At 36.9% G+C, this 9,741-nt stretch overlaps 1 long non-coding RNA gene across 1 annotated transcript in view; it reads right to left on the bottom strand.

The window, feature by feature from the left end:
- Positions 1-3,019: 3,019 nt before the first annotated feature.
- LOC129526592 (uncharacterized) overlaps positions 3,020-9,741 on the bottom strand; it is a 44,393-nt gene continuing 37,671 nt past the window's right edge. The window contains exon 5 of the long non-coding RNA XR_008671260.2: positions 3,020-3,310. This is a non-coding gene — a long non-coding RNA (uncharacterized lncRNA). The remainder of the gene's footprint in view (positions 3,311-9,741) is intronic.

The following is a 9,741-nucleotide window of genomic DNA, read 5'->3' as shown; positions in this document are numbered from 1 at the left end:
CACCTTTGTAAACAATTTTCACTACCTCTATTTCCACTGGTATCACTCTACTCCAAGCCTCCTATTTTATGTGGATTATAGCACTAACCTCGTCACCTGTTTCAATTTGTGACCTCTTAGCTCTATCCATGAGTCTATTCTCAACACAGCAGCCAGAGTAACCCTTTTGAAATCTAAGTTAATATCATGTACCACTCTGTTTCAAAGCCTTTTAGGAAAATTTATTAAAAGTTCAAACCAAAGTTCTTATTGTTTTCTTAAAGCCTTACATTCCCTTGCTTTTTTAACCGCTGTGATTTGATTTTGAAGGGGTGGCCTGCCACTCCACACCTGTGGGTGTTTCTTGTCAGGTGGGACGCAAGACTGAGAAAAGAAAGAGACAAAGTATAGAGAAAGAAAAGTGGGCCCAGGGGACCAGAGCTCAGCATACGGAGGACCCGCGCCGGTACCAATACTGAGTTCCCTCAGTATTTATTGATCGTTATCTCTACCATCTCGGAGAGGGGGATGTGGTAGGACAATAGGGTAATAATGGGGAGAAGGTCAGCAGGAAAACATGTGAACAAATGTCTGTGTATCATAAACAAGGTTAAGAAAAAGGTGCCGTGCTTTGATGTGCACATACATAAACATCTCGATATATGAAAGAGCAGTATTGCCGCCAGCATGTCTCACCTCCAGCCCTAAGGCGGTTTTCTCCTATCTCAGTAGATGGAATATACAATTGGGTTTTACACGGAGACATTCCATTGTCCAGGGACAAGCAGGAGACAGATGCCTTCCTCTTATCTCAACTGCAAAGAGGCCTTCCTCTTTTACTAATCCTCCTCAGAACAGACCCTTATATATGTACATATATGTATGTGTATATATATATATAGATATATGTATATATATATACACATAGGTGTATTTATACATATTGTCTTTGTTATTTGTAATATATATACACATATATGTATTTATAAGTGTGTATACATATTGTCTTTCCAATCAGCTTATAAGCTTCTCAATGGTAATTATGCCATGCAATTTTTTGGTGACTTCTGAATGTCATATAGAGAATGTTCAAAAATATTGTGAAATTAAATAGAATTTGAAATTTTTTCTTTTAACAATAATTAATATAACTTTAATTCATTCAAACATACTCAAAATACTTTCTCAAATATAAGATCAAATTTTGCTAAATTTATGTGACTTTGTATTTGCTTTTGATATAAAATTCATTATATGCTTGCCCTGAAAACTTAACTTCTCATACATTTGTTCTGAAACTTTAAAAAAAAAGATAGATTTTTTGAGGTGTTTAGATTTGAATAAAATGTTAGAAATTTATAAAGACTAAGGTCCTCAGAAAATATGTCATGTGCATGGTCTGGGTCAATCATGTATTTGCAAACTACATACGGATACAGAATAATATCTAAGAATTCTTGTCTTGAATAAATTACCTGCTCATTAATGTTCTAAAAGTGATTCCACATGTGTATTGGGATATGGAGTCACTTGTCCAATTTGTGTTTATTTCCTAACTCGGTTAATATGTTGATTCCACATGGGATTTGGGAGGCTGGTGATTTTTCTTACAACATCTATGTTACTTTAATAACAAACCTCTAACAATAAAATATTATTTTATAACATCATTATATATATGAGTCTGATAGGCTCTGGGAGAAGGCATTCAGAAACAGTATCTCCAAGTTATTGTACTGCCCACTGAATTTGATTCTTTACCATCTTTGTTTCTAAAGCATAAAGGAATAAAAAAGAAGTGGGAGAGATGAAAGGACAAAATTACAGGTGGGCTATATTGACCAGCACTATGGAGCATATGTCTCTTTTCTGTAATTTAGATTTCTATCCTTTTCTTGATTGATATTTTGTTTACCATTTGATCATTCCAGAATTGGTCACTTCATTTTATTAATCCCTTTCAGTTCTCATTCAAATTGCTTAACAACGTGAGAGTGTCTTAATCTCCTGTTTAAAAAAGTGTGGTTGGTTTAATTTTTAATATTTTCATATTCTAACCATCTGATACCTAAGTGAAAACTTAGTTTCTGTTGTTTTGAAAACAATATTTTAGAACAGATTATTTAGAACCATGTAATTTTCTTCCCAACCCTCATTCTAGGTCATATGTTCAAAATGTTATTGCTATTTGGCAAGTGCCCAGAGTCACACTACTTGAGACTGCTACCTGGTCTACCTCCCGTCCCTCGTCATTTCACCCTGCTTTCCGAGCCCAACCCCACAACCTCTTGCCTGTTCCTCTCTGTCTCTTCTCTGCTCTCAACCTCTCTTTCAGACCTCCTATACTTCTCCTTTCCAGACTTCAACAAAGTTCACATAAAAGAGACACAGGGCTGAGAGAACACATAAGTGAACTCCTTTCAAAACTAAGTACAAATGCCAAAGCTCTCTCTTTTTAGTTTATTCAGCAGCAATATAACCCAGTGGCTAAAATTACGGACTCTAAAGTTTGGGTTTGTGTCTTGTCTTTGCCTCTGTTATTGGAATCTTGGTTCATAATTTCTAAGAGCTCAGTTTTCTTAATTGGATAATGAAGATAATAAAAGTCCCCTACATAAGTCTGCATGAGGATTCAATATATTAGTATTTGTGTTAATATATAAATACTTAATTTTAACATATAACACATAAGTACTTAGAATAATACTTGGCCCATAGTAAGTGCCACTTATGCTATTACTATGTAATTATCAGCATATTAGTACACTATTACTATCACTATAGCTACATTATAGATACACACATTTTAGCTGATACTATTATTATTAAGCTTGTTCGCAATAATGAAGGGGAGACTATTCATGGAAAATCATGCTAGATTATGTTCTCTGTTATAGAAATATTTTTTTAAAAAACTTACAAACAATCTCTCCTTGATCTTTAAGCACATATATGGAGTCTACTAGGACAAAACAGGGCTACAAAGCATATTTTTTATTAATCCTAATAATTTGTTACAAACTCTTGATTGCTTCTTCTGTTCTTTGTTAAAATTTTTTTAATTGGCTTTTATCTTTGAGGAAACATTCCAACATCTCCAAATCTATAATTTTACTGTGGTCTGCAGTTGTAACTTAGCAGACTTAAAAGAAAAAAAAAAGATAGCAAGTACATTGAGGGAGAGATGCCAAAACTATAGACAATTTAAGTCTTCTGGAATTTTCACTCTTCACAGTTTGCCACAGTCATGTGAGAAATCAGTGTCTTCCTTTCCAATCGCATTATTATCACTGGGTCTTTTTCATTACTTTTGCAATTTGGGGCATCTTGGCTGCAAAATTAAGAGATTATTTTCTCTCAAAACTGAATAGATAACAAAATAAAACCATAGACATATATAAATTGTACACTTTAGTATTTACGGATTGAGATGTCAATCACAATATTAGCGATATAAGAAGAGACAATTACAATAATTTTACCATCAAAGCATCTACTCACATTCATTTTGTACCAATAAAGGTTAGGCTCTGTGCTAGTCAATGCTGTGGTGGATAAAAATAGATATCATTCACTTTATCATTGTCTTAGGCATTACACTAGGTGCTGGGGAGAAAAAAATGAATAAGACACAGTGCAGGTCTTCATAGCCTGGTGGGAGAAAAAGCCATAGCTATTAAGCATCTCCAGCTTAGTTATCAGAAAAAAAAATAACACATGTAAAAGGCTTGGCTTGAATTTCATTACCAAAAATCTAAGGCTTGCAGACTATCATGAGCAAAGCTTGAGTGAGAGAAACTAGACCTGAAAGAGTACATTCTTTGTGTTTGCATTTCAATAAAGTTCAAAATGAGACAGAACCAAGCTATGGTGTTAGTAAAAAGGAAAGCGTCTCCCCCTTGCAGGGGGTGGTGATTGGAAGGGAGCACAAGGGAGGCTTCTGTGATGCCGAGCTGAGAATAGTTATTCAGTTTCTTGATATGGGTGCTGCTTATATGAGGTTGTTCACTTTCAGAAAAAACACTTATGATTTTTACACTTCTCAGTGTGCATGTTATACTTCAATTAAAAAAAAAATCTCATGACTGGTTAGAATTCCAAAAGGATTCTTCTGATATTCTGCCAAATGTCTAGAGAGAGGCATAATAGTATCCTCTTGTTTTTCTCTTTCTCCAGGACCCCTGCATTTCCTCAGGGCTAGCCTTGTGTCTTCCTGGGCTAACTCAAATATAACAGATAGTCATGTCTTTAGGGTCCACCAAATATATATTAGCATGCATGTTTCATTAACATTGGCTTCACAGACTTGATTGGAGGCTTTTGAAGCATATAGAAAAGTGGTTTACACTGGGATCACGCATGGAACTTTAAATGTGATAGGTATCATTGTTCATAGACACGTTCTTTGTCCACCTTTATGGAGTTTTCCTGCATCTAGGTCTAGATTCTCCCCATTTTTCTCATTCTGACTTTTCTTCTCTATATTCTCTTCCCTCTGTATCAGGTGCTCCTTGTGCACTTCTATCCTCTCTCATTTACCTGACTCCAGCCGTCACTGCAGGGAAATGCTCTTTGTAGGCTTTGACTCACTGCATTCTGGCAGCATCTCACCCCAGTCACACACACCAAGTGTTGCATGAGGCTCTTCTGATGCTGTGGCCTGGGATGCCAGGAGAAGCCTGCACACATGCAGGACCCGAGAGTGCAGGAGTTAACATCTGACACAATCCTCAACCAATAGAGAACTGATGGATGTTACTCCTTGTCAGTCTTCAAGCGGACAATCCTGAGAGGCATTTTATACGTTTCTTAGAACTTCCCGGAGTGATTGACATGCTGTTGTTACAGCAGTGATGGACTGAATAACACCCCTCCTTTTCTTCTTACCTGTTTCTGTTATTGATTTCTTATTCCTGCTCACTGCGATTAACTTTCACATAAACTATCTTATTAAAATCTTTGACTGAGGCATTGCTTTCTGGGGGCCGTGGTTAGGACCAATTGGTACTAAAAAGTAGATGTGCAGGATAGGATTCCAGAGCGGATGGAAATAAGAGCCTTATTGGGAGCAGACAGTGGGATGAAGATGAAGCCTAGGCATGTTGTGGCGTCACAATTAGTAAGTTTCTCACTTTTGGTGGAATAGGATGAGGCTGGGTGAAGGGTGAAGCGCTGGGGGATTCAGGGGCTCTAACAGTGCTTTGGGGGCAGTAGTAATTTGAAGGATTCAGGAATTTACTGGCCGCTATTTACAATTTTAGAAGATTGAGCCTATACAGAGAGTTAAATTACCAACTCTCAAATTAAGGCCTTCAAGGTAGCATCTAGAAAAACTGTCATATCCTGCAGCCACAGAGCAGATTTTACTCATAACCAGACCAAGGAGCTTCAAAGGAAAGTCCAGCCTCGAAAAGTTTCCTGTGCTTTGTCTACTGGGCCTCAACCAGTCTCTTTCCCATCATTGCAGTGCTTACATAGTGGGCTGTGAAAGTAGAGACCAAGGTGGAAGCTATGCATGGCTCTAGAAATATGTACGCCCTCTTCCCAAGGCTGACCTAGCTACTACACTTCTGAATACCCAACCTGTCAACCTCAGAGACTGATGACGATTCTCCTATGTAAGATCATCCTGAAGAGACTAGTCAGCCACTTGGATGTCTTTCCACCCTGGAGGAGGCAGCAAGAGTTTATCCAGGAATTGATAGGGACGCCAGATCTGCTTTCATTTCCTTGCTCAAAGTTCCTTTACCCCCAACATCATCTAAGAGCACAAACAATGCCTTATTCATTGGCATGCACTTTTTTCACAATATTGTCTCCAAACGAAGGATTCATTTTATAGCTATGGATATGTGACCATGGAATTCTGTGGCCCTCATATAAATATATGCATGCAATCCGCAGAAGCAGTCAGCTTAATAGAATAAGACTAGTCTATTCAAATATTTGCTAGCTGCTAGCTTGGAAACAAAACCTTGCAATGTTAGAGTACTAAATCAGTGTGCTGTTTCCTCAAAAGCTAGAACACCTAGGTTGATAAACTAGCACTGGAAAAAAGGATTGGCCCCTCTTGCCACCATTTCCAATGACCTGTTTGTGGATTTTGGGCTTTCAAATTTAAGCTACGTACTTTGAACCTTAAATGTCCACATTCCCCAGTATGACTCCTTGCACCACGGGATAGACTAACAAGGAGTAACATTTATCCATCAACTCCCTTTTTATTGAGGATTATAGTAATAGGTGTTAACTTTCATGCATTTATAGGCTTTGCATGTGTGCAGGCCTAGCAGGCTTCCCCTAGAATCTCATGCCATAGTTTGTTTTCTATTGGACACAAAATTTCTACTGAGCTTGAAGCTATGACTATTGGCAGATCACTTTAGGATCCTCATGTCAGTGGACTAGAAGACAAAGAAAGAAGCTCCTAATTAATTTGAGGGGATAGGGTGTTGTTATATTAATGGCAACAGAAAGGAGGATATCTGGAACTCAAGGTATTAACTGAAGCATTTCTTGGCATTTTTATGCCCAGTGATAATAGTGAATAGGCAATTGAAATAATTCTCAATAAGGGCAAAACTAATGACGGCTCAGACCCTTCAGTAGTGAAAGTCTGCATCACCCCCATAGGCAAGCAGCCAGATTAGCTGAAGGCTTAGCATGAGAGAAATTTAAAATAGGTGATAAAGACAAGAGATGATAAAGATCAATTAAGACTTGGTGATCAATTGCATTGGAAAAGGGGGAGAATTGTGTCTTGTTTCCCAAACTGCCCTCTACTAAGTGATTTGAAGGTCAGAACCAAGATGACTCAATTAAAGATTGGACTTAATGAAAGGCAGGAACACAGCAAAGAGTAAACTGTATTATGACTCTTGTTCACTAACTCACATTTTCTTGACCTCGTCTCTGATTCCAGTTATAGCTCCATCAAACTAATTCTGTGTAAGCTTCAATATAGCTTGAACTGACAGTATCTTTTCTCAAGCATGCACCAAAATATCTTTCAAGCCTTCATTGACTCTGCACCATGGGATGCTGGTGGAGCCTATTTAGGGAATATGCAAGCACACCTGAAATGTGAGGGTATTCATGCCCTCTGGGCAATGCTCTACCAATGGGGGATGGAGGATGATCCATTAATGCTTATTGTTTTTTTTTTTCCATTTTCAGGTGGAAATTTGAGATGCAGCAATATATTGGTTTTTCTTCCTTCCTAGTTTCAATCTCTGTGGTCCCTTATTCCTGCTCCCTGGAACCACCTTTCAATAAACTCCTTGTATCTAAGTTTCTGACTCAGGTTCTACATTTGGTATTAAAAACATACTTTCTTCCTCTCATTCCATGTAAAGCATCTTCCTCCTTTTACTGATGTCTTGGTACCGGCCACATCTCTGCCCAGAGGATCTCACTTGTCCCCAGAAGGCTTTTGAAATTATATTTTCCAAATACAGAAATGTCTCCCCTGAAGCAGAATTCAAGCATCTCTTTTTGTTTATTTACTGGCTGATTTTCCTTAGCCTACAACTATGCTCAAGTTATTCCTATCTAAAATATCCATGCACCCATACATACCTACCAACATCAATTCTAAAACAAAACAAAGTCACAAAGGGCACAAAAACTATTCATTTGACTTTATGTCTCTCTTCTCAAAATAATAGTGACATTTGTTGAGTGTTTACTATATGCCAGGTGCTATTTTAGCCAATTACATATAACATCTCATTTTATTTTCACAAATCCTTGGGAGATGTTATTACTATCCCAAATTGTAAAGACAAAAAGCTGTGGTTCTTGATGTTAGGTAACTTTCTCAAGGTCTAATCTTAAATGTGCGAGCATGGATTAAAACGCAGGTCTACGCAGGTCTCTGCCTCTGGAGTATGCATAATTACCTAGTACATCAGGGTTGCCTTAAGAACATGGGTACTGTTTTCAACTCTTCACTTCTCACTTTACTCTCGATTCACTACAATGACTTCCCATTGAAATAGCGTTTGCTAGGGTCACCAATATGCCCCCAACATGCAAAATCCAATGGATGCTGTTTATCCCTAGTCTTATCTAGACGTCTGTAGCGTTTGATAAAATTGATTAGTTCCTCACCTTCTTAATTTTTCCAGACTTGTATTTCTTACTGTTTGTTCATGATCTTTTTCATAGGTTTTTCTTTTTCTCACATTTTAAGTGTTATGATTACAAGCTTCAGTGCTCAACATTTCTTTTCATTTTATTATCTCTCTTTGGGTGACTGCAACTACTTTCTTACATTGATCTCTTGACTGCATTTACAAAAACCAAAGTTTTACCTGAGTTTTCTACAACTAATTTGTGTAAAATTTAAATAATCATTGTCTCCTAAAGTTATTTTTTTTCTCTTTCACCTTAGTCATCTCCTTGTTAAAAGCAGAAATTTGGAATTTTTCTTGAGGTCTGTAGGAAAGTTGTTTCAGACTGTCCATTTTCCCTAATATTATCAACTTTAGGGGACAAAGCCAGATGTCCTTAGAGAAACCTTAACTCAGTCAAAGTCTTAATTGCAGGAGCTAAGACGTAACTGAATACTTTATGCTCAGTGAGCAATAAGAATGACTTCAATGGGATATGACGCGATGCTTTAGACTTACTTTGCAGGTGATTGTCAAAATACAGTTATTTTGGAAGTTGAGGAAAAAAATCTTCCAGGGAAAAGGAGATTTCTGTTAGTCTCTAACTGCATGCTATCATTTTTACTAAATAGTGGTATTTTTTATTAAAACATTTTCTCATGGTCTGCTGCCACCTAAAAGCTTTGAACTGTGGATATATAGAAAAAATCTGTTCTGACTTGCCTTAGCCTTGGGACCAATCTTAATAGAATATGCAGCAGTGTTTATTTGCAAGCTGATTATGAAACTTGTTTTCATTTAAACTCTTCTTGATTTATTAACCTCATTTAGAATTTTAGAGTTTTAGATTCTTTGCAACTGATTAAAACAAAGTGCTGTTGTCCTTCCAAGAATAGAAACTGTTCCTTCCTTCTCTTCCATGTGGAAGTCAGTTTTTTGAGACTGTGTTTGTTTTTATCTTGATATCGCTATGGTGCGAACAGCTTTACTTTGACAACTGCTAACCATTTGAAGTAAGGACAATGAAGACACCCACAAAAGCTTTCTGGAATTACCAAATGCATGTCCCTTTCTGTATTGTCTTTGTCAGCCTTGTCTACTAGTCAAATAGCAGTTTAAAAAAAGTTAAATTATTCCACCTAAGAAGAAAAGCATACCTATGAACTCTTATGAATAAAATCAGATTAAACCAATTATTTGGACGGCAGAATTGTTTTTCATGTGCTGCAACTCATCTCTTCCTAGGGCATTTCACACTACATGGGAACACATGGACCTAATGACAAGGTCTTCTTTATGTGGCCCCAACGAAGATGTGTTTGGATTGCAATATAGACCTTGTGTTGTTCTGCATGTTCTTTGTGCTATGTTGACTGCAAAGGCATTACAGTTACCTGATTATTCACATTATTAGGATTAATATTATTTTTAAAGAATAAAATAGTCTCATTGGCTTAATGAAATGCTAACACTTGCTTATTTCATTGGTATGTGTATACAATAATTTTAAATATATATATATACACACATATCTATGTATATGTATAATCAGTGATTGCCCTTGTAACTGAAGCAAAGAGTATCAGAATGAGGTGATGTGAAGTTATTTTCATACTTACAGTCTTACTAAATTGATATTAAGAATTTG

The sequence above is a fragment of the Gorilla gorilla genome, chromosome 15 (assembly GCF_029281585.2).
Source record: "Gorilla gorilla gorilla isolate KB3781 chromosome 15, NHGRI_mGorGor1-v2.1_pri, whole genome shotgun sequence".
Lineage (NCBI taxonomy): Eukaryota > Metazoa > Chordata > Mammalia > Primates > Hominidae > Gorilla > Gorilla gorilla.
This window is presented reverse-complemented; position numbering and strand designations above follow the sequence as displayed.